At 44.2% G+C, this 21,917-nt stretch overlaps 1 protein-coding gene across 4 annotated transcripts in view; it reads left to right on the top strand.

Annotated features, from left to right (window-relative positions):
• Positions 1–21,917, top strand: part of arid5b (AT-rich interaction domain 5B) — a 142,969-nt gene that overhangs the window by 71,337 nt on the left and 49,715 nt on the right. The window lies entirely within an intron of this gene.

Below are 21,917 nucleotides of genomic sequence, written 5' to 3'. Positions count from 1 at the left end.
CCCCAAAGTCAGAGACGAGTCCATTGTAGTCTAAGATGGTCTATAGGTTCCATTGTTGTGGTTGGGTGAGGATGGTGCTGGTTGTATCAAGACCCGATGGTTATAGGAAGGTAACTATTCCTGAACCTAGTGCTGTGGGAATTGAATCTTCTGGATTTCCTGCTTGACAATAATGTAAACTGCACAAATGTAGGGGGCCTGAGATGAGGGGATGGGGATTTAAAGTAATTGGTATAATATTCGGAATTGGCATGAGGAGGATTTTTTTTAACGTGGTGAACAGTCGTGATGGGAGCTGAGGAAGTGTGATGGATGCTGACGTCGCATGTTGTGAATTTTGATAGGGGATTTACAGGCACCACAGAGCTGCAGTTTGCAGAGCATCTGCCTTACAGCGCCAGAAGCCAATCTACAATCCCCGCCTGTCTGTGTGGAGTTTGTAAGTCCTTCCTGTGATTGTGTAGAATTCCCTTGAGTGCTCTGGCTTCTGTCCGGCTCTCACAGAGGAAGGTGCTGGTCACCTGGCTGGCCACCGTAATTTGTCCCGAGCGCATTGGTGAACAGCACAGTATAAAGGTTGTTGATGATTAAAAAAAACTAACGTTGGAGAGTGTAAAATGGGTGGTCGCTGCGCAGTACAAACTTAGAGAGCCAGAGAAACTCTTTCCACTCTGTACCTCTGACCCAAAAAGATTGAAGGTACTAAAAAAAGATTCCAGATTAGTGGAGATGTAGGAGAAGAGTGAGACTCTAAAGATCTGGCTCGGTTCCAAAGGCCAAGTTTCTCCACCTCCTGTCCTACAATGGCTGATCAGTCACTAAGGAAGTTAATACTTTTTTTTTTGTTAGTTGTTTTGACCAGATGTCAAACCATGCTCCTCTTTCCAATGGTGTATCTGAATCCTTGAAATAACAAAGAGTCACCAAAAAGGGCTTCTTTGGTTGTGTGGGATGAAAGTTTGACACTAGAGGGCAATTGAGTACTTTGGTGCGCAACGTGCTCCGAACCAACGCAGACAACTGCCTTAACTGCGACTGTTCCAAGTGTACCCAGCCTGGCTTTGTGCCTGGGGAGATTTTTAGCATGAGGGCTCAGCAAAATGTTATGCTCTTAGTGGTGGAGAAGACTGCAGTACAGCGAGACGGCTGTTGCAAGCTCAATTGGAAGCAGGGGAAAGCTAACACCATCAGGAAACGTCAAAATGGATTCTGGCCAATGAAATAACTTGTGATGCATAACAAATTATGTAATTAGAGGTGCCAAAGAAACCAATTTACACACAGCATGCTCCTGCGGATAAAAGTGCTAAATGGCCAAATATTTTGCTTCAGTGATGTTGATTGTTGGGCTGATCTTCACAGTGGTACAAAAAGACTTAGTTGTGTTACGGTTGCTTGCACGTGATATAAATCCCATTATTTTTGTTTCATTTTTCGCAGCATAGTACAAGACAAGGAGAAAGTTTGCCTAGTTATTCATCCTTATTGACCCAAGAAATCAAGTGGGTTAGGTCTTCGTGTTAGATGCTGAGAAGAGTGGAGTCTTGAGGTGATTTAAAAAAAAAATGGGTCTTTGACTCATCCTCAAAGGCTTAATTATAATCTAGGCCTAGATTTTAATAAGGAAATTTTGTGTGGTGGGTTTTACTCAAATAGTTGAGTTGTGTCTAGAAAATCTTCTCTCTCAAAATTGATTCCAGATCTGTTGTATTCCAACCAGTATCAGTAAACTTTAATGATTTATTGTTAGATGCCTCTTCATAGGAACAAGCCACTATCTGTACCTTGAGCCACTTGTTAGCATTAATTTCATTTGCCAGTTTCCAGGATCGATTGAGTGAATTTGGACATTAAAGATTAATCTTCAGGATGTTGTTATGACTGAGTAGGGAGAGAAGTTGAAACACTCTTTTGCTTCATTATATTTGGAAAAATATTGCGGATGTGACTGGGTAAGGAAGTAGGAGGTCAGAGGTCACATGATACAACCTTCTGGAATACAACATCCAGTTAGGAGACTTGCATCATTTGATAATGAGACCTGCCACCGAAACCAGGGCTGAAGCACTGGACTGCTTATTTACCGACCTGTGCTCCCTTCTGGCGTCGCTCGCTATTGGCAGCACGATGCTGCGAATGACGGTTCCAGTGGTGACAGCTGTCGGAGGGAACATAAGCACCATCAGGCCACAAATCCCAGGCCCACAAAACATGGGGCCTGGTCTTTTGAGGTATTAATTCTGATCAGCTTGACAAAAGATGTGACCTCTCAGTCACCTCGGAGACCGTAGGTCAAGCGTTTAAGCTTCACCGCCCCTCCCCCCCTCCTATATCTCTTGTCGTACCCAATCTACCACCATCCCAAGATTTGACATGCACAGTGATTGGCACTTGACTGAAGTAACACTTTTTAAGTTGGCGTGGAAGATCCCATGATGTTGTTCGCAGTAATTCTCCTGATATCCTGGTCAATCTAAACAAATGAAATGACCACGCATCGTCATTCTCAGTGACATTATAGGCTATGTTTGCTTACCTAAACCTCTTAAAATCAATTTGTTGTTTCAAAATGCCTGGAGGCAGTCTGAAATTGTTCTTTCCACCCACCCTCCCCAGAATGTTAAAAGATGTTTTAGAAGACATTTTTTATTTTGGTTTTATTTTTAGTATACTGAACAAAAGAGCTGTCTATTGCATCTCAGGCCTATGCCAAAGAATTTATTCAATGGTTATGTGCCTGTACTTGCAGCAAATCCTGCCCACGAAGTGTCTTTAGCAACTAGTCTACTAAAAGTATGAATGTAGGATTGTTGTCCTTGACTCTATTTAACTTTGGCACAGTACCACCATTCACTTTGTTATTTTCAAAAATAAACTTCATCTGGAAAAAAAATACAGAAAATACATTACAATCAGCACATCTATAGCGTCACCAAAGCATTCGTTGTATCGTCACACCAATATATTGTATTTACTGTGCAACAAAACCAATCGTGTTTCCTGCTCTCATTTTGGTGGCCTGCCACAGAGAAAGCTGTCTCGGCTCCAGAACTAGATTCTGAATGTTTCTTCTTGAACTTGCATGCCTTCTATTCCTCTCTCCTCTTCTTAAAGTGCTCTGGAAAGCACTCTTCTGCCCAACCATTTGCAGTTTGTTCTGAAATGATCTGGTAAATAAAGAAGGAACACCGGGGAGAATGGAACAAATGATATATTGAGAAAGGTAAATTTTCATCTAATTCTGTTTTTGTGAAGTCTGTAGGAGTAATTGCTGTTGGTAATTGTATAATTGCATATTGTTAATTAGGTAAATTCCTTATCTGTTCTTTATCTTGAAGCCTCTTGCAGTCCAGCACAATAAAGAAATGTGGAAAATGTAACTCAGCAGAGTGTTAAGTGGATAGCCGATTTGCTATTGCCTGTTTTCCAATACAACCAAGGTCAAATTTCATCTGGTGATGGGTAGAATTGAAATGTTTTAGCAGCAGTCTTTCTCAGAATCAGGTTTATTATCACCAGCATGTGTCATGAAATTTCTTAACGTGACGATATAGAAATTTTAAAAAAAGTAAATCAATTACAGGAAGTATATATTTAAATAGTTTGATCAAAAATGGTGCAAACGCGAAGTATTTTAAAAAAGTGAGGTAGTGTTCATGGGTTCAATGTCCATTTAGGAATCATATGGTAGAGGGGAAAAAGCTGTTCCTGAATCGTCGAGTATGTGCCTTCAGGCTTCTGTACCTCCTTCTTGACGATAACAATGAGAAAGAGGGTAAGCACGAGGAAATCTGCAGATGCTGGAAATTCAAACAACAACACACACAAAATGCTGGTGGAACACAGCAGGCCAGGCAGCATCTATAGGGAGAAGCACTGTTGGCGTCTCGGCCCGAAATGTCGACAGCGCTTCTCCCTATAGATGCTGCCTGGCCTGCTGTGTTCCACCAGCATTTGTGTGTGTGGTTGTAATGAGAAGGGGGTTCTTGCTTGAATCTAGCGTTCAGTTTGTATATCTCTATCTTGAACTGTTTCTGTGCTGTAATGTTCTATGGTTCTGTGGAACTAATTTTGAATTGGGTTTTCCCAAACTCAAATCATTAGATGATCTACAAGACTCTTAATAATGCAAGCACACATGATTACTTGGGCAAGAACAGCATCAGCTGCTTCTATAGGCTTCAGAAATCTGTCAACCAGTTCACTTTTTAGTTATTCAATTATTAAAGAGAGAGACAAGAGTCTGGAACACGCGGGCACAGGAGGAACTCGATGGGTCGGGCAGCATTGATGGAGAGAAATGTGCAATTGACATTTTGTGTTGAGGCCATTAAGTCTGGAAAAGGAGACGCAGTGTAAGAAGGTGGAGGGAAGGGATGGAGGAAGAGCTGGCAGGTGACGGGCTGAGTGTGAGTGATGTCAGAAGTTGATGGGAGGGAAAGGTGGAATATGGAATACAGGGAAGTAAGTGAGGACGGGATCTGATGGGTGGAGTGTGTGGGTGATGAGCAGATGGAGAAGGTGGGGTGGGGGAAATGGGGACCAGTTGGATCAGGGTGAATGAGGAAAATAGAAAAGTGGGAGGGGGTGGGAGAGGGGGGGGGGGAGGGCTTACCAGAAATTTGAGAATTCGATGACCATTCCATCGTGGTGGAATGTGAGTTGCTTTTCCTCTAATCTGCTTTTGGCCTCAGCCTGGTGGCAGTGGAGGGGGCTGTGGACAGGCATATCCGTGTGGGAATGGGGTATGCAGTTGAAATGGCTGGCCACCAGGAGAATGGGGCATCGAGTAAATTATTTAGATGAGTTGTTTTGTGGTTATGGTACAAGATTGAGATCTGAATTCTAAGATTGTAGATTGCTTTGGAAATGAGATTTTACACCCTGCCTAAAATGAACCTCAGAATGTGCAGTAGAACTCTTTTTTTTTTTACATTGGATCAATAAGGAACAATAAAACTGACTCCTTAATTTGATCCCAGGATATCAAGTCCTTTGAGGTTAAACTCAGTCCAACCAGCTAACACTGATGAGGCTTGTTCACTCTCAGATATACTTAATGTAACCAGGTGACTGTTGGATATCATTTTTTTAATTGTTAAAGTGCACTTGTGTATTCATCTTGGTAATGCTAAAATAGCTGCCTGCGCCTTTAAGAGAAAATGGTGATGTAATTTCGCATGGGTGGAGCAGAGTGGAGAGTTGCAGGTTCTAGAAAGTACAGCCTTTGAATGCTTTTCCCAGGCTAGGTGAGGAAAGATTTTCGCGAGTAAATTGATCAGTGCTAGATAGTGTGATTGCAAAGTTCCTCATTTGGCCTACCAGTGTGAGCGAGGAGAACTCATTTCAAGGTCTAGCCTGTATGTGTTTGGAAGTAAAGCACGTGTGTGCCAAATATTTGCCACTACCTTACTGGTTTTGTATATTTTGTTTGTTATTTTCATACTGCATATGTAACAAGGGTGTGGTCTGAAGTTAAACTGAGATTGTAATGGCAGGAACTGTTTTTTTTAAATTTATTTTGTCATTTTTATTTTGATACCATCTTTCTGCAATAAAACATCTAAAACCGATAAAGGAATTTAAGACACAAAAAAGTATTTGTTGTTCTGCGTGTGTACTTTGCCCCCGGCTACAAAATTAATTTCTTGCTAGTTATGCCAGGAACGACGTAATGGCCTACACCAGAAAATTTGGTGATACCTTGTCTTGAGGGTTAAAATAAATTACTAGACAATATTCCTCCCCACACCCCCCCCCACCAGAAGATATGCTTCCATCTTTTAGATCATTTGATATACAGGTAGCGCCCGCGTTAGGATAGGGTTCTGTTGCCGAGAACGATTTGCAACAGGAAACCGTTCGTAAATTTATCACTCGGTAATTGATGAAGTGAGTCTGCTCCCAGGTTTGCTTCGCTTTACCCCACCCCTTCTGAGGTTGGGTGGTGGTGGAGGGGGTTATTATTTTGAGTAGACCCAGGGGTGTACCCCGTTCCCACCCACCACAAGCCCCGCAACAACTGGCGAATCCAGTCCCTCCTGTTGGTCATCCAAGTGTCAGTCATGAGTACTGGATGTCAGTTTCCCATGGAGAAGGCCTGTGTTCTGGTATGGAGTGAGACACCAAACTGCTGGGGGCATTGAAAACAATAATTGAACTTCCCAAAAGAAATAAAGAGTCTCGGAAATCCAGGGTTGCAGCAGTACCCGCAATGGGAGAGGTACGGAATAGAAGTGAAGCTCTGGTGAGGGATGTTAATGCAGTGTGTATAGGAGGGAGCTTTCAGATTCAGATCTATTTATCACATGTAGACTGAAACACAGAGTGAAATGTACCGTTTGCGTTAACATCAGACACACCTGAGGATGTGCTGGAAGCTTCCTGGACATGTTCCAGCACCAACATGGCATTCCCACAGTGCTCGGCAGAACAAAGCGAGCGACAGAACACCAGCAGGAAAACCAGCCAGCCTCCCTCCCTCCCTCCCTCCCTCCCACCTGTCCTGGCATACGCACGGTCCTCCGACCCCAGGGTGCTGGGTCAGTAAGGGACCTGACTGATAGAAGTCCCAGTCAAATGCTGCTCTGGGGGAAGACCTGGTTTCCCCTGATAATGGATAGCTCGATGATGGTTGTTCCCAGGTCAGCATGTCTTGCGCTCTCCTGCAGTGCTGACGGCAAGAGGCCCCATAGTGATGTATTCGGCAGAGTCTGGGCAAACTTACGGGGACACGAGGCAATCTTTGTGATAGGAGGTTTAGAGAGAAGGAGAATTCAGTCATATTGTGTTTTGTTTGAAATAAAGCAGAGCACCGCTCACTTTCCAGGCACGAATTTTGGTTGTCACTTAAGATGGTTTCACGCAATGTAAAAAATGTGAATTAAGTGTTGATTTCCTTATATAATGAAGATACACACGAGGCGATTGTAATTTGAAATTGTAATACTAAATGTGATGGCAAAAGGGTCACATGGTGTATGACACAGACTTGTGTGGCTAGCCAATCAAAGGTGGAGATGAGGGAGACGTTTTCATGCAATGATTGTTTGGGATCTGAAATGCACTGAGTTCTGGATGCAGCTTTGGTTGTGGTGTTCAATAGGGAGCAAGAGAAGTAGACCAGTGGGGTAAATGGCATGGGGTTGGGGCTAATACATAGGTCTTGTATGGACATTCCAATAAAGAGTCTTGGCTCGAAACATCCACTGTTCATTTCCCTCCATAGATGCTGCCTGATCTGCTGAGTCCCTCCAGCACTTTTTATGTGTTGCTCCAAATTTCCAGCATCTGCAGAATCTCCTGTGTCTCCAGTATGGAGCTGAGAGGCTGAATGCCCTCCTTTCCTGTAACTGCACTCTGGATTTTGGTACAAGTCTCTTGAATCATTAAACTGCCTTAAAAAAAAATAATGCTGGCAGGAATTTGGTTTAGAAGTATCTCTCATTGGAGATCTTTATCAGTAAGCCTTTAACAAGCCAAGCACATTCAGGAGTTGCAAATTAAAGCATTCAGTAACTGCAAAAGTAATGTTAGGAGTTGTTGAATGTTTTACATTAAAACAAGAAAGAATATTTAAATAGAATTTGCACAGACAGTTTCATTAGCTGTTGTCAAGTTTTATCCGGTCAGTAATTTACTTCAGACGAGGTTAAGTATGCAAAGGAAAGCATCCACTGATATTGAAGAAAATATAAACTAATATGGAAAGCCTGTAGATTGTACTGGGTTGACTTATTTGACCATTGAGGTCTGTCACTTGTAGCACTTCAGTACTGAGGCTTTTAAGTAGCTGAAGGGTTCTTTTTTTTTTGGTTTCATCCTTCAAAACCAAAATCCAATACCATGAAGTAAGGTAATCAACAACTTGCTTTTACGTAATAAATTTTACGCCAATGCTACATTGGCGCCAGAATGTGTGGTGGCACTTGCAGGCTGACCTCAGCAATCCTTGGGCCTGTTGGTTAAATTTTACTATGCTTCAATGTACACGTGATAGATGAATTTGAACCTATACAAATCTGCGTCTGTTCTTTAGATATTCCAAATCACTCCAAAGGTGATGAGTAGTTGTTGAGGTAAGGTCACTGTTGAACTGTAGGAAACGGCAGCCTGGCAAAATCAAGGACCTGTGTGTACTAATGCAGATTTTCAACGTTGTCTATTCCTTATGCCTCCATGGATGCTGGCTGACCCACTGAATTATTCCGGTAGTTTATTTTCATTCTAGATCCCAGCTTCTGCAGTCCCTCGTATCTTCTACAAACAGTGAAGTGATGATGGCTGGTTCCTTGCTTGCGAAGATCAGGAGGGGAGAAGAGTCCTCAGGAGCGATGGCACAATCGTCGGTGACTGTAGAGGCCAATTTTGGACCTGCAGACTCCAGGGCAGTCGGGGCGTGGGGAGTCGGATCCTTCCCGCGCCTCCTCTTCTCTTCACCAGGTGCTCTTCTGGACTCTGGGCTGCTCCGTGGGTCAGCGGTCCCTGTCACAAGCCGGCTGCTGCCACTCGTTGTTCTCGAGATTTTCCTGAGGGAGCTGCTGCTTAAGTTGGTCTTTGTACCTCTTGTGCAGAGCACCACGATCTCTCTTGCTCTGAGAGAGTTCTCTGTAGGGTACTGCTCTCGGTAACCTGGAGTTGTCCATGTGAGACTCGTTGTAGGAGACACGATCCTGCCAGCTGATACCCCCGATGGCTCTTCAACACACGTTTCCAGAGGGGACTGAAGACACTGCGAGTCGATTGTCAATGTCCCTTTCTACCATAGCTTCACTGGAGATGACGCTGCCAAGGCCGGTGAACTGCTCAACCATGGTGAGAGGGTGATAGTCAATGGTGATCCGAGGTGGGCTGTAAACACCATGAGGGAGCTTCTGAAAGAGGATCATTGTTTTCTTCAGACTGACCATTAGCCCATAAGCCCTTGCAGCCTTGGCAAACTGTGACCACAGCCTGTAGCGTGCCCTCGGTGTGCGTGAGAGGAGCACAGTCGTCTGCATAAAGTGGCTTGTGGATGGGCTCTTGCATGGTTTTTGTTCGGCGGGGGGGGGAGAGAAGGCAGCAGAAGTTAAAGATATTTCCATCAGTGCTTTTTGAGGTGGTCTCTTTAGCTACCCGCAGCATCGTGCTGAGAAAGATGGCAAGGAGCATTGGTGCTAAAGCACAGCCTTGTTTCATGCCGGTACTGATGGAGAATGGGTCTGCCAGGTTGCCGTTGTGTTTAACGTGACCACTTTGGCCTTCGTGGAGCTGCTGCAGGATGGTGAGGAATTTCAGGGGACAGCCGAGCTTCGACAGAATCTACCAGAGACCATCGTTGCTGACTGTATCAAAGGCCTTGGTCAGGTCAATGAACGACACGTACAGTCCCACGTTCTGTTCACTACACTTCTGTGTCCGGCGCAGGACGAGGGTAATGTTGGATGTACCTCTGTTTGCTCTGAATCCGCACTGACTCTCTGTGAGGTTGCCCTCGGCAACGGTTGGGCTGATGTCTGTCCATTTTGACAACTTCTGCTGGGGCTTTACGGCATTTCAGCATGGAAATGGCGGCTTGGACCTTGTCCAGAGTCGGTAGGCCATCGAGCTTAAGCCTGACCTCATGCTGGGGGATCACTTCAATGGATGCTTCTTGTAATTGACAATTATCTCCAAAAAGGTTCTCATAGTGCTCCGTCCATTGCCTCATGATGGCTTCCTTGTCTGCCAGCAGGCTAGCGCCGTCAGATAAGTGTAAAGGGACTTGAATCTGAAGAGTTGGACCATGCCCTACGTGCAGCGATTGGTAGAAGGCTGGAGTGTTGCCGGTGTCTGCATAGTACTCTGTTCATTCTGCTGGGACAGCTCACCAGTTGCTTTGCATCTGCACCCCCTTGTACCTTCTACAAGCAGCAAAGTGATAATGGTCAGCTGAATTATTATTATTATTGCTGATTTTCAGATAAATACTGGGGAGGGCATCAGGTTTAGTTCTCTGCTCTTTGTGTATGCCTATCTTCAAGGGAAGGTGGAGGACAAGGCCGTGATGTGCCTGATCCATTTTGTTCATTTTGTTTTGGGGGTTGATGATCATGCTGCCTTTTTTTTTCTTGATTTCACGGCTACCTGTAGAACTGAAGAATTTCAGAGTTGTATATTTCGAATATAAATGAACCTTTGAACCTTAAAACACTGGTGCATTAGCAAAGGGAAGTGTTCACACAAGATTGTTGAATGATTATCACTTAGAAGGTATAGTCAGAATAAACGGGTCTATTAGCGCCTGGAAGGATATCATAGGGCAATGGAGTCCTATCAGATAGGACAGGCTCTTCAACCCAACTGATGAAGGGTCTCATTGCCTGTTTATTTCTCGCCATGGATGTTGCCTGACCCGAGTTCCTCCGGCATTTTGTGCGTGTGTTTGTGTTTGCTTGTTTCTCTGGATTTCCAGCATCTGCAGAATCTCTTGTGTTTATGCCAATCTCAGTTAGTCCCATTCGCCTGCATTTGGTCCGTGCCCTGTTAAACCTTTTCTATCCATGCATCTGTCCCTGTACATACATCTACTGATGCCTCTGGACACATCTTAAGTGATGTTCCTGGAATCATCGGGTGTTTCGGGTCTTTCAACATCATACACCCTCCTCCAGGTGACCCAGCCGGGGCTGATCAGACCCCAGCTTGTGTCCAGATGGCTAGCTACACATGACTCCATGGCCACAGCCATCTTGAGGCTCTCTCTGCCGCATTGGTGGTACTGCGGATGGCTCTCCTCTTCCTCGATGCCCAAATTGTTGAAGGCTCTGGCTAAGGAATGGGCTGCAAATCCCCTACAACCATCCTCCACTGGGAGACACCTCGCTCTCCGACCAGCTGTGATGCTGACAATGATTGTTGCCATGGCTTGTAGCTTCCTATTGACCCCTCCCTTTGCCGTTGCCCCCAGAATTTGGTTGACATCTTCATCGAACTGCTTCCACAGTGAAGTCATGTTAGCTGCAGGCCATTTGATAGAGTTGATGTTAGAGGGATCAGTTTGCAACACTTGGAGGTTCCGGGCACTACGGGGTGACTCCGGGCCTGGCACCTCCTTCGTCTCACCAGGTTGGACACCTGCACGTTACGCTGCTCCTGCTCCCACCAGACTCTTTATCCTCGCCTGGTGGACCTTCAAGCCGCGATCGTTCTTGCAGATTTTGCCACATGCACACTGCTTCCTCATAGTCGTTTTGTTTGTCGCCTGGGTCTGATGCCGTTGTGTCCGTCCGACTGGGGTGCTCATCCTCCCCTCTCTTCTCGGGCGCCCCTGGGGGTATCTTTCCCTTGGTTTCATCATAGCTTTTGTGGCCAAACATCTTTAAAACATCTTATTTGTACCTGCCTCCTTTACTTCCTCCGGCAGGTCACTCCATAAAACCACCACCCACCGTGTGGGGGGTTAAAGCTGTATCCTGGGTCACTTTTAAATCCCCCCCCCCCCCCACCTTGTATCTGTCTCCCCTATTCTTACACTTCTGTCCCGGGAAAAAAGAATGTGAGCATCTGCCTTAGCCGCACATCTGTAAGTAGTGGAGTTTCCCAAGATTTGATTCTTGGGCCTTTTGATCCAATATTAATGATGTGGAGAAGGGGCGAAGATTGCCGCTGGCACAAAGGTCATGAGAGGGGCTGTTCAAATTCTGCAGCAGGGCATGGACTGGTCGAATGGGTGAAAGGGCTAAACCTGAGCTTGCTTCACAGGCTGAGAATGTTTTGGTAAATGGAGTTTGATGCTGGAATGTGGGAAGTCATGACTTTAATGAAGAGGAATCTAAATGAAGAAAAATTGCAGATAAATTTAAATCATAAGGTATCTAGGTGTCCTTATGTATGCATCACAAGAAGGTGAATAAATACGTCTTTTATTACAAGTGTTTAGGAAGGCAAATTGCCTCCTGGACTTTATTGCATGTTGAGCTTCAGAAATGGGGAAGTCTTTGTGTAATTGTACTGGGCGCTGGTGAGGCTGCACCTCTAGTACTGTGCATTGATTGGGTTTCCTCATCGAAGGAGTGTATAATGGCATTGAAGGCAGTCCTAAAGACATTCACTAAAGTAACAACTGGGATGAGGGGGTTACCAAATCGCAAATGGCTAAAGAATTTGGTTTCATGGGCGGGATGTCAGAGGTAAGAATGTTTTTAGTGGTGGGTTTGTGGAACACCTTGCCAGGGATGGAGAAGAGGCAGATACATTAGGGACATTTCAGAAACTTGGATAATAGAAAAGTGGAAGTGAAGAGTTATAGTGATCTTAGAGTAGGTTAAATTAATCTTTGTAGGCCTCTCTCACACGCTGCCTTATCATTTGTAGGTGCGAGTACTACCATGTAGGCTCCTGTAATGTTCAAGTAGTTCAGTGCAATTAATCAAATTGGTTGAATCATTGGTTGAACTTAACCAGCGTTGCATGAATATTACAAGAAATGGCAATTAACTTTTGCAACTCTTAAGTAATTTTTGTAAAAGATTTTGGAACAACAACCATGAGGGATGCAAAATCAGTTCTGAATTTGCAATGGGTTCGAATGGGACTGAGGTTAAAAACTTAAATAGAAATGGAAGTTATTCTGCACTCCCCTGAGGCATAGGTGCTACTTAATGTGAATCTTTTCAGATCAATTTTCTCACAGGAAGTGCACATTAGCTTAATTTAATTATAATTATTAAGTCATCTGTTTCTTTGTGCCAGCAAAATAAAGTGCTTAGAAAGTTGTCGGCACTTCCAAAGGTCCATTGGTTAGGGTGCTCGTGGTGCCCATTGCTTAGGAAGCAGGGATGTCATTCAAGGGATTTGCCATTTGGATGGTCAATGCCACGTGAGGCATGGAATGCGCAGAGGACCCAGAATGAAGAGTTCAGGTTTTGTGCAACGTGCCCAGCTTTCATTTGTGATTATTGTTTCCACTGGAGTCGGATCACATTATAGATGTAAAATTACAGAACGTAATTTCAGGGCAGAGCTCTACCACCGGGCAAGTTTTTATAAAGTTCAAAGGATCCTGAACTTGGTAAACCACAGCATAGAAAACAAGTTGAGGAAGTTATGCCCAACCTAATAAATCACAGGATAACCTGATCTGGAGTTTTCTGTCCCCTCCCATACATTGTATGTTAGGAATGACACTAAGGGTATCAAGAAGGTTCAAGCATCATTAACAGTATGGTAACAAATTTCTATAGATGTGTGGTGGAAAGTATGTTGACTGGCTGCATCACAGCCCAGTATGGAATCACCAATGCCCTTGAACAGAAATACCTACAGAAAGTAGTGGATATGGTCCAGTCCATCACAGATAAAGCTCTCCCCGGCACTGAGCACATCTACATGAAACATTGTTGCAGGGAAGCAGAATCCATCATCAGGGTCCCTGACCACCCAGGACAAATTCTCCGCTCGCTGCTGCTATCAGGAAGAAGGTACAGGAGCCTCAGGACCCACATCACCAGTTTCAGGAACAGATATTACCCTTCAACCATCTGGCTCTTGAACCGAAGGGGAAAATTTCACTCAACTTCACTTGTCCCATCATTGAACTGTTCCCATAACCTAGTGGTCACCAACCTTTTGAAGCCCAAGATCCCCTACCTCGGCCTTAGTGAAAGGCAAGATTGATTCCAAATCAATTAGTTACACGCATGCGCAGCGGGGCAGAAAAGACCGGAAGTAAAACCCCGCAACCCGGAAGTAGAAATAATGTATGAACACCAGGGGTCACCCTTTTTTTGCACCACGGACCAGTTTAATATTGACAATATTCTCGCGGATCAGCCGATGGTGGGGGGGGGGGCTGGTTTAAACACGGCCGGAATACAGTGAAACTCGAAGCAGGTTCCTTATGTCCAGTCTATTCAGCAATTTAGTTTACATGGCTCTCAGCACTTAGCTGCTGTCCCGCTTGCTCACGTTTTTAACGCTGGAAAAAAACCCAGCCGGTTTCTATTTAAGTACGGGTTGCTTGGACTCAGGGTACCGAAGCAGTTTTGAGGGTGTCATGGCCTCATTAGACAGCCTCCAGGCCCCAACTCCAGCCTCCCGCCTGCCCGCCGCCTGATGCCTTGGCCAGGTGCGGCTGGTCGTGGGTGGGGTGAGAGGACAAGGTGAGGGCCGGAGGTCCCAGTGCCAGGGCCACGGCGGTCGCAGTCCGGAGAGAGCAACCGACCGAGCGAGGAGAGCGACAGGGCATGTCCCCGCCCCCCCCCCCCCCCCCCCCCCCCCGGTAGGATCTATCGGCCGACAAAAGTTTGTTTCAGTAGATCTCAGCGAGGTAGCTGCTCTGCTACTTACGAAACCCTGAGCCCGCATTAGGTCGTCTGTGAATATTTCAGCACCGGGTTCCCCACAAACATTCGGTGTGCTAAACAGATTTAGAGGCAGCGCCCATCTGTCCGCGCTCCAGGCCGGTAGCAATGGCACTTCCTGCCAGCCGCGTGAGGCGGCCGGTTACCTGAGGCCAACCAGCGATCCCTGGTGCGAGGGTATCACTGCGTTTAGGCGACTGTTGACCCCGCGTGTGTTCAAGTTCAACAAATCACATCGTTTCCTCGCAGCCCAGCGGTTGGGGACCACTGAAGTACACTGTGTAGTCACGTGGCGGGGGAGCTACATGCATCCGCACTGGGCAGAAAGAACGAAACTAAAGTCCCGCAACCCGGAAACAATCTCTCAACAGTATTTGTGTATTTATTTTTCATTTTTTTTCGGGATCCACTGGGAAAGTCTCAAAGATCCACCAGTCGATCATGATCGACGGGTTGGCGACCACTACCATAACCTATGGTCTCACCTTTCAGGAGTCTTCATCTCATGTTCTTGATATTTATTTTTATTATTATTATTATTCTTTTTGTACTTGGACAATTTGCTGTCTTTTGTACACTAGTTGAGCGTCCAGGTTGGTGCAGTCTTTCGTTGATTCTATTATGGAGTTATAGAGTATGCCCACAAGAAAGTGAATCTCAGGGTTGTATATGGTGACATGTATGTACTTCGATAATAAATTTACTTTGAACCTTGAACAAGTCTGCGTGCCTTGGTATATAGAGAAACTGGAAGGAATGGGGTTGTACTTTTTAAAGTAAGAAGATTAAGGGAACATTTAATTGAGATTTTTAGAACCCTAAAGGATATTGATAGTGTAAGTAAAAGGCTTCTCATTCTAGCTTCTAGACACAATGTACTGCAGATGCTGGAAGTCTAGAGTAATCCACACAACATGCTGGAGGAGCTCAACAGGTTTGGTGGCCTCTATGGATGAGGTGGGCCAGTCCTGATGAAGGGCTCTTGGCCTGAAACGTTGACTGTTTATTCCTGTGCATAGACGCTGCCTGACCTGCACTTTGTGTGTTTTGTTCCGGCTTCAGCTCTCTTCCCTTCTAGTCCTGATGAAGGGTCTTGGCCTGAAACATTGAATGTTTATTCAAAGGTCCAATTTAATGTCAGAGAAATATATACAATATACATCCTGAGATGCACATCTACAAAAATAAGTGAATTGCCCCGAAGAATGAACGACAGCCAAACAGGAGAACCCTAAAGATCCCCCAGCTCCCCACTCCCCCCCACTGGTAAAAAAGCAAGCATCACGCTCAAGCGTGAGCAAAGCGATGGCAAAGACACGGACTTGTGGTTGCCCCAAAGACTTTGCGTTTCACCCAGCATTCGACACGCCACAAGTTCTCTCTCTCTCTCTCTCCCTAATGAGAGAGAGGGAGGTGTCTCCATTTTCCCAGCGAGCGGGGTGACATAACAAACAACTCGCTGGTTTACGGTTTAAAAGTCCGTTACATCGCTTTTTTTTTTCAAACTCTGTGCCTGAAGATCGCAAAGATCCCGGGTCTTCGGGCACACAGCAGAAGATTTTCCGACTCCCCGACGACACACGGGTCTCCTGCCGTGACACCGATCCTCGATCTGCCCGTCTCCAGGGCCCCGAGATCTTGGGCTTCCAGATCAGAGCTGGACTCTCAGGCCGAACAACGGCCAGTACTGAAACCCCTCCGTAGATGCTGCCTGACTTGCTGAGTTCCTCCAGCATCTCGTCCTGTTTGCTCGACTTTTCCAAGGGGGTTAGATTTATCCTGGGAGGGGGTGGGCATGGATGAGAGGGCTATTGCCTCTCAGCGAAAGGTACATAATTCATTTTCAGGATTATGTAACAAAAACCGAGAAATGACATGATACCTCTTTGAAATTGCTAGCACGGGAATGGTGGGAAGAACAGTCTTACCCAGCGATACATTCCCATGATTATGAGCTTCAATTTCCTGTGCACACTAGAAGGAAACCAGCTGTGTGCTTAATGTGGGCTGAAGCTAAGTAAAACATCTTAAATTTGAAACACATTTCTCCCAGTGACGATTTTAAGAAATGGTAGCAGTGAGAAATGGTGGATTGCAAATACCGTTTTCAGGATTTTGATGCCTCGGAATAACTGGTGTTATTGCTTTAATCGTCGACTTTGTGAGGCAGGATGTCCGAGCCCAACAGGGAGATGGTTTCAAACTGAACTGTTTATATCATGTGTATTTTGGTCTATGAAAAGAATTATAGAAGGAATATAATAACTGAAGTAATGAGATCATGTTCCAGTGAAACTTAAATTGGATTTTCATTTGCAGTAATTAAGAAGTTGTTTTGTTCACATTCTGGCAGCAGCACTTGAAACCTAATAGTTGAAGACTATATTTATGCCATGGTGTAAGATAATCCTTTGTTAAGTTTGCTGCTCTACTCAATTTACATGCCTGATATTTAAACCTGGGGTTTTATGTTCATTAATATTATAAGAGGATATAGTACATTAGCCCAATAAATTACTTATGATTTAACTTTATAGTTTAGTGCTTCCTTTTATAGGCAAAAATTTAAAGGACCCTGTGTAAACTCTGACTTCCAAATAAAACAAAGAATTAACTTGCAAGCCTATTTAAATACTGAAACTACTGCCCTGTTAGGAAGAGGTAGCGTCAGCTGTTTGCACAACAAAGCAGTGATACCTTTGTTTCAGAACCTGCTGTGGCCCTTTGGACTTTGATACTGCTCATAGCCATGTCAATTTTAGACTACAGTTTCCAGCACTTTTAACGAAGGAAGTTGCTTGTGTTCAGCAATGTGCTTTGATAGCCGCCGGTGTGGCAGTTTTTCAGCAGATAATGAACCTGCAGAGTTAATTGCAAAGCAACGATTTTAATAAATTGATTAAACGCGGCAGTGAGCTTCAACTTTACCAATAAGCATAGCTGGGATAATGGAATCTTAAAGGACACAAGTGCGCCCGGTAATTTATTACCTAAATGCCTATCAAGTTACCTTTACCCTGCTTTCTAATAATTCTGCTTGCGCCCAGTTTGTGCAGAACTGCTGTTGTGTTACATTAGTGTTTTATACACTTGAAAAATATCGACAAACTGATCTATCTTTTGTAGTCATTTTTAAGTGTATGGGAAATTTTGTTCGTTGTGTTTGCTCGCAGGCATCAATATATCTATAACCATTCACAGCAGAACCAGGCTCTCTGAAATATTGAAAGTCCCATAAATATCAAATGATATAAAACTTCAAGCCAGCACATCATGCCTGCGCTGCATTCCTATGAGTAACTGGGCTCTGAGTTGTGAGCGGGTGCAGTGCCTTTCAAATGAGCTGGCAATTGGACCCAGGAAAGCAACTCCAGTCATTGTTACTATGAAAGAGGTGGGACGAGATGACAACAAATAGGCTGTGAAGCACTGGAACTCGTATGTGAGGGTTTTTTTTTATCCTGCTTGGCAGTTCATCCCTTTTTTTTCCCCATATTTTTGTCAGTGATCTGTTGTTATTTGAGTAATCGTTCTCTTGAGCCCAAGTAAAAACTGTGTGGGCACAAGACAGGAAGCACGATTATTGGCAAGTGGTTCACTTTACCGAGCATCGGCGTGTCAGGAATGATGCATATTGCCTCTTGCTACGATCTTAACGTCAGAGGCTGATAGGACCTGGTTAATTCATCTGAAATGGGTAACAGTTTTATTTGTGTTTTCACTTTCTGTGTTTATTCTGTGAGTTCCTTTTGTATTTGGTGATTACTTGTGTTGGTCAAGTCAGTGGGGCATTAAAGGATTTTTGGTTAGTGTACCCTGTAGCTCACTGTAGGCTGAATGTTTAGTAAGGGTCCTATTGCCTCCCGCAATAGTTTTAAATGAACTAAATATTTTAAAAAAGCCACTGATGCTGTGATAAGGAGTTTATGATACTAGTTTGTGTGTGTGGCTGGGGGGGGGGCCCACAATAAGGAGGTCTGTGTTCGCTTTTACTGCAATCAATACGGCATGTCGTCATGTTTTAATAATGGTAAAATTATTTCATCCCAATCCATTTTTGGACATATTCAGCTGAGCTGCAGTTAGTCTGATATTTCTGAATCAGCTCAAATTGGATCACTTCCTCAGTCAGTGCTATTTAAAGGTCACCTACACATTTGTTAAGTATGCTTCAGTAGCTTGTAATGTACCACAGAGAGCCTTTACTTAATTAACAGAGTAACATTTCTAAAAGATTACAAAATCAAATCCACTAAGGACTAGTGTGTCAATTGTATGTTTTGGCTCCAAATAAACTCTCGTGTAAGACATTTGCAATGAAGGTAAATAATTCAAAGTACCGGTATTTGTTAAGGATGATAAAGGTATTATACATTTCCCATGGACTATCTAATATGTACATGTTGGATTGTATTTGTTCTCAATGAATCTACAAATGCACGCTTGCTTTGCAAATCGTAACATCCAACACCGTCTGGATTATGTTTCTTTGCCATATTTTCAGTGACTCCTTGTCCTTACAGCTATTTTGCCGAGTTTCTTTACTCATTACAGTTAATGTTTGAACCCTGTCATTAAAACAGACATCAGCTACCGGACAAATATACAGTAATTAAATAAGATTGTAGCTTATTTCATGCTGCTTTTGATGTCTTGGCTGCCTTTTATAGTAGGATATGAAAGAAAATATGAACTTAGCTTTTGAGTTGTCAAACAATGTGCTTAATGGCAACTAATCTCTCTGATCTTTTGCAACCGTTTTGCCTAAGTGCTTGAAACCAATCTGAAACAGTCATTTTCCAGGCAGGTCCTATTTAGTTCTGGAATATTCCACAACGTTGCAAAAGGTGTTTGAATTCCTTTCAGGAATATGGAATTGGTGTGACTAACACAAGTCGCATACCCTGGGGCTTTGCCTGTATGTTAGGAAGGTATCATTGATAGTGCTCTCAGTACGCAAGTATGGAGTGAGATTTAAGACAGAAGACAGAACAGTACAGCACAGGAACAGGCCCTTCAGCCCACAGTGTTGTGCTGATCCAATTAAATTAGTAACCAAATGGCTAATTAAACTAATCCCATTTTGTACCAGAGGTCATGCATTTAAGGTAAAAGGGGATAATTTAAAAGGAGATGTGAAGGGCAAGTTTTTTTTAAACCGAGTGGTTGGTGCTTGGATTTTTAAGCGACATTTGGATCGGTACATGAATGTGAGGAAAATGGAAGGGTATTGACATTATATAGGAAGAAGAGATTAGTTCACTGTTTGATTAGTAATTGGCTCAGCACAACATTGTGGGCTGAAGGGCCTGTACTGTTCTGTGAACTTGGCTTTCGAGTTATGTTCTAATGTCCATATCCTTCCATTTCCCTCACAGTCGTGTGTCTGACTAAGTGTCTCTTAAAAGTCCAAGATGTATCTGCCTCTACCACCACCCGGACAGCACATTCCCAACACCCACCACTCTCTCTGTCAAATATCTTGCCCTTCACATCCCCTCTCAACTTTCGCCTCTCATCTTAATTGCATACCTTCTGTAATTTGCCTTCCAGACAATAATGCGCTAAGCCCAGCAGGGGGGTAGTTTCTGGTGTTGAACCATGGCACTCCAGGCTTGGTCTAGTATGGAAGGAGCATTATACCTTTAACCTGATTTATAACAAAGCATTTCACCTTTTGTTACGTGTGCACAGGAGGTTAAAATAACAACCTTACATAAATCTGATTGCCACTGATCTATTTACAGTTCAAAAGCATTTTTGCACAAGAGACAGCTCTGGATTATTTATGGATCTTTTGTTGCATTGGAAAAGCAGAATCGTATCCATTGTGCGATTGTAAATGGAGGGGTAACACATAAACATCTCCCGTAGGAAGTGACTGGTATCTAGCCAGGTTTCTCTGGAATTGTCACAATGAAATCCAGCGGCAGCAGATACCTCAGATTCGGATCCATTTACTAAGAACACGTACATCGAATGCATACAGTGAAATGCCTCATTTACGTGCACAACCGAGGACTTGCTGGCGACAGCCCACAAGCATTGCCGTACATTCTGGCGCCAGCATAACTTGTCCACAGTGTTACACAGAACAGCACAAGCAATGCCCAGACAAGACAACAGCAAAACAAGCCCCTTTTTCACCCCCACCCAGACAGACCTCCAACACAGGTCAGGCCGTCTCAGAGCCTCTGGATTCTTGGGCTCACAGACTCAGAACTCCAACTTTGGAATTCACCCAACACTCGCTGATCATGGGTTTGGCGTTTGGCCGTCAACTTTTGGATTCTCCGACCCCAATGACCCAGGCCTAGTAATGCCTCCAGACCCCAATAACCCAGGCCTAGTAACGCCTCCAGACCCCAATAACCCAGGCCTAGTAACGCCTCCAGACCCCAATGACCCAGGCCTAGTAACGCCTCCAGACCCCAATGACCCAGGCCTAGTAACGCCTCCAGACCCCAATGACCCAGGCCTAGTAACGCCTCCAGACCCCAATGACCCAGGCCTAGTAACGCCTCCAGACCCTTGCAACTGGTTTGAGCTTCCACTTTCGCTGTCTAACAACCTTTCGAGTAGTAACACATCCACCATTGTGCATCTGCTCTTCAGCCACCGATTATGCATCTCTTCCAAACTCCATTTCACTGAAATTCAGTATGCGGTTGAATTATTTACTCAAAATCAAAATTAGCACGCAGAATCTCCATAGCTTTAGGTGATTATAAGCTCATGAATGGTATTGAGTCCAGTAACGAATGGCTCAGATGGTAGGAAGCACACAGTGTAAAGGTTTGTATTGGGTTCCACTGTCTTTTCCTGGGCAATATTATCTAGTCCACCTATATGGTGGCGCAACGCCAGCTTTGCTGTGAAGTTAGTGGAATGATTAAAGACCTGCCATTATCAACACATAGGTGTCCGCTTCTGAATCTTCGGTGAGCTCACTGGCCTGTGCCGTTTGAACTCTGGTCGAAGAGTAGCCAAGGACGCCAGTGAGTGGTGACCGAAGACTCCGAAATGGCCATTCCTTGCCACAGGAAAACCAAATGTTGATGGTCTTAAACACGATGCTGCAGTGATTAGCGATGATAGTTTACAACAGAGGGACAAGGCTGCTTGGCTTTCTGTCAAAGCAGCGTTGCTGCTGTGAGCAAAGTGTTTTTTTTGTGACTTTCAAATATTAAAAACAAAATGTCATCAATGTGATAACTTTCTCTTTTGCAATTTCAGCTGAAGAAAATGTGCTTTGTTCAATATTTTGTAGAGCAGGTTATTTATAGCAGCAGTCACACAGCTGCACACAATGCACGTGCTTGTTAACGGAGGCACAGTCCCTGCAGTTTGCACTTGTCTCCTTGGAACCTGCAGTTTCTATGCAATTCACTAGGAATGGTCACTAAATCTACATCTGTACTTTCAATAGGTGTGCTAAACATCAGACCTTACACAAAGACATGCAACTGTTTTAACATACTGTTTGTTTGATATAAAAATATTCAGTGAATTTAGCACAGATTCATAAATGGGATAAATTATCTTGTAGGTGTTTTTCGTTGCTATTGTTTTGATTTCCGAAAAATCATTCCCTTC

The sequence above is a fragment of the Hemitrygon akajei genome, chromosome 23 (assembly GCF_048418815.1).
Source record: "Hemitrygon akajei chromosome 23, sHemAka1.3, whole genome shotgun sequence".
NCBI classification, from domain to species: Eukaryota; Metazoa; Chordata; class Chondrichthyes; order Myliobatiformes; family Dasyatidae; genus Hemitrygon; species Hemitrygon akajei.
Note: the sequence above shows the minus strand (reverse complement) of the source record. Positions and strands in the feature narration are given on the sequence as shown.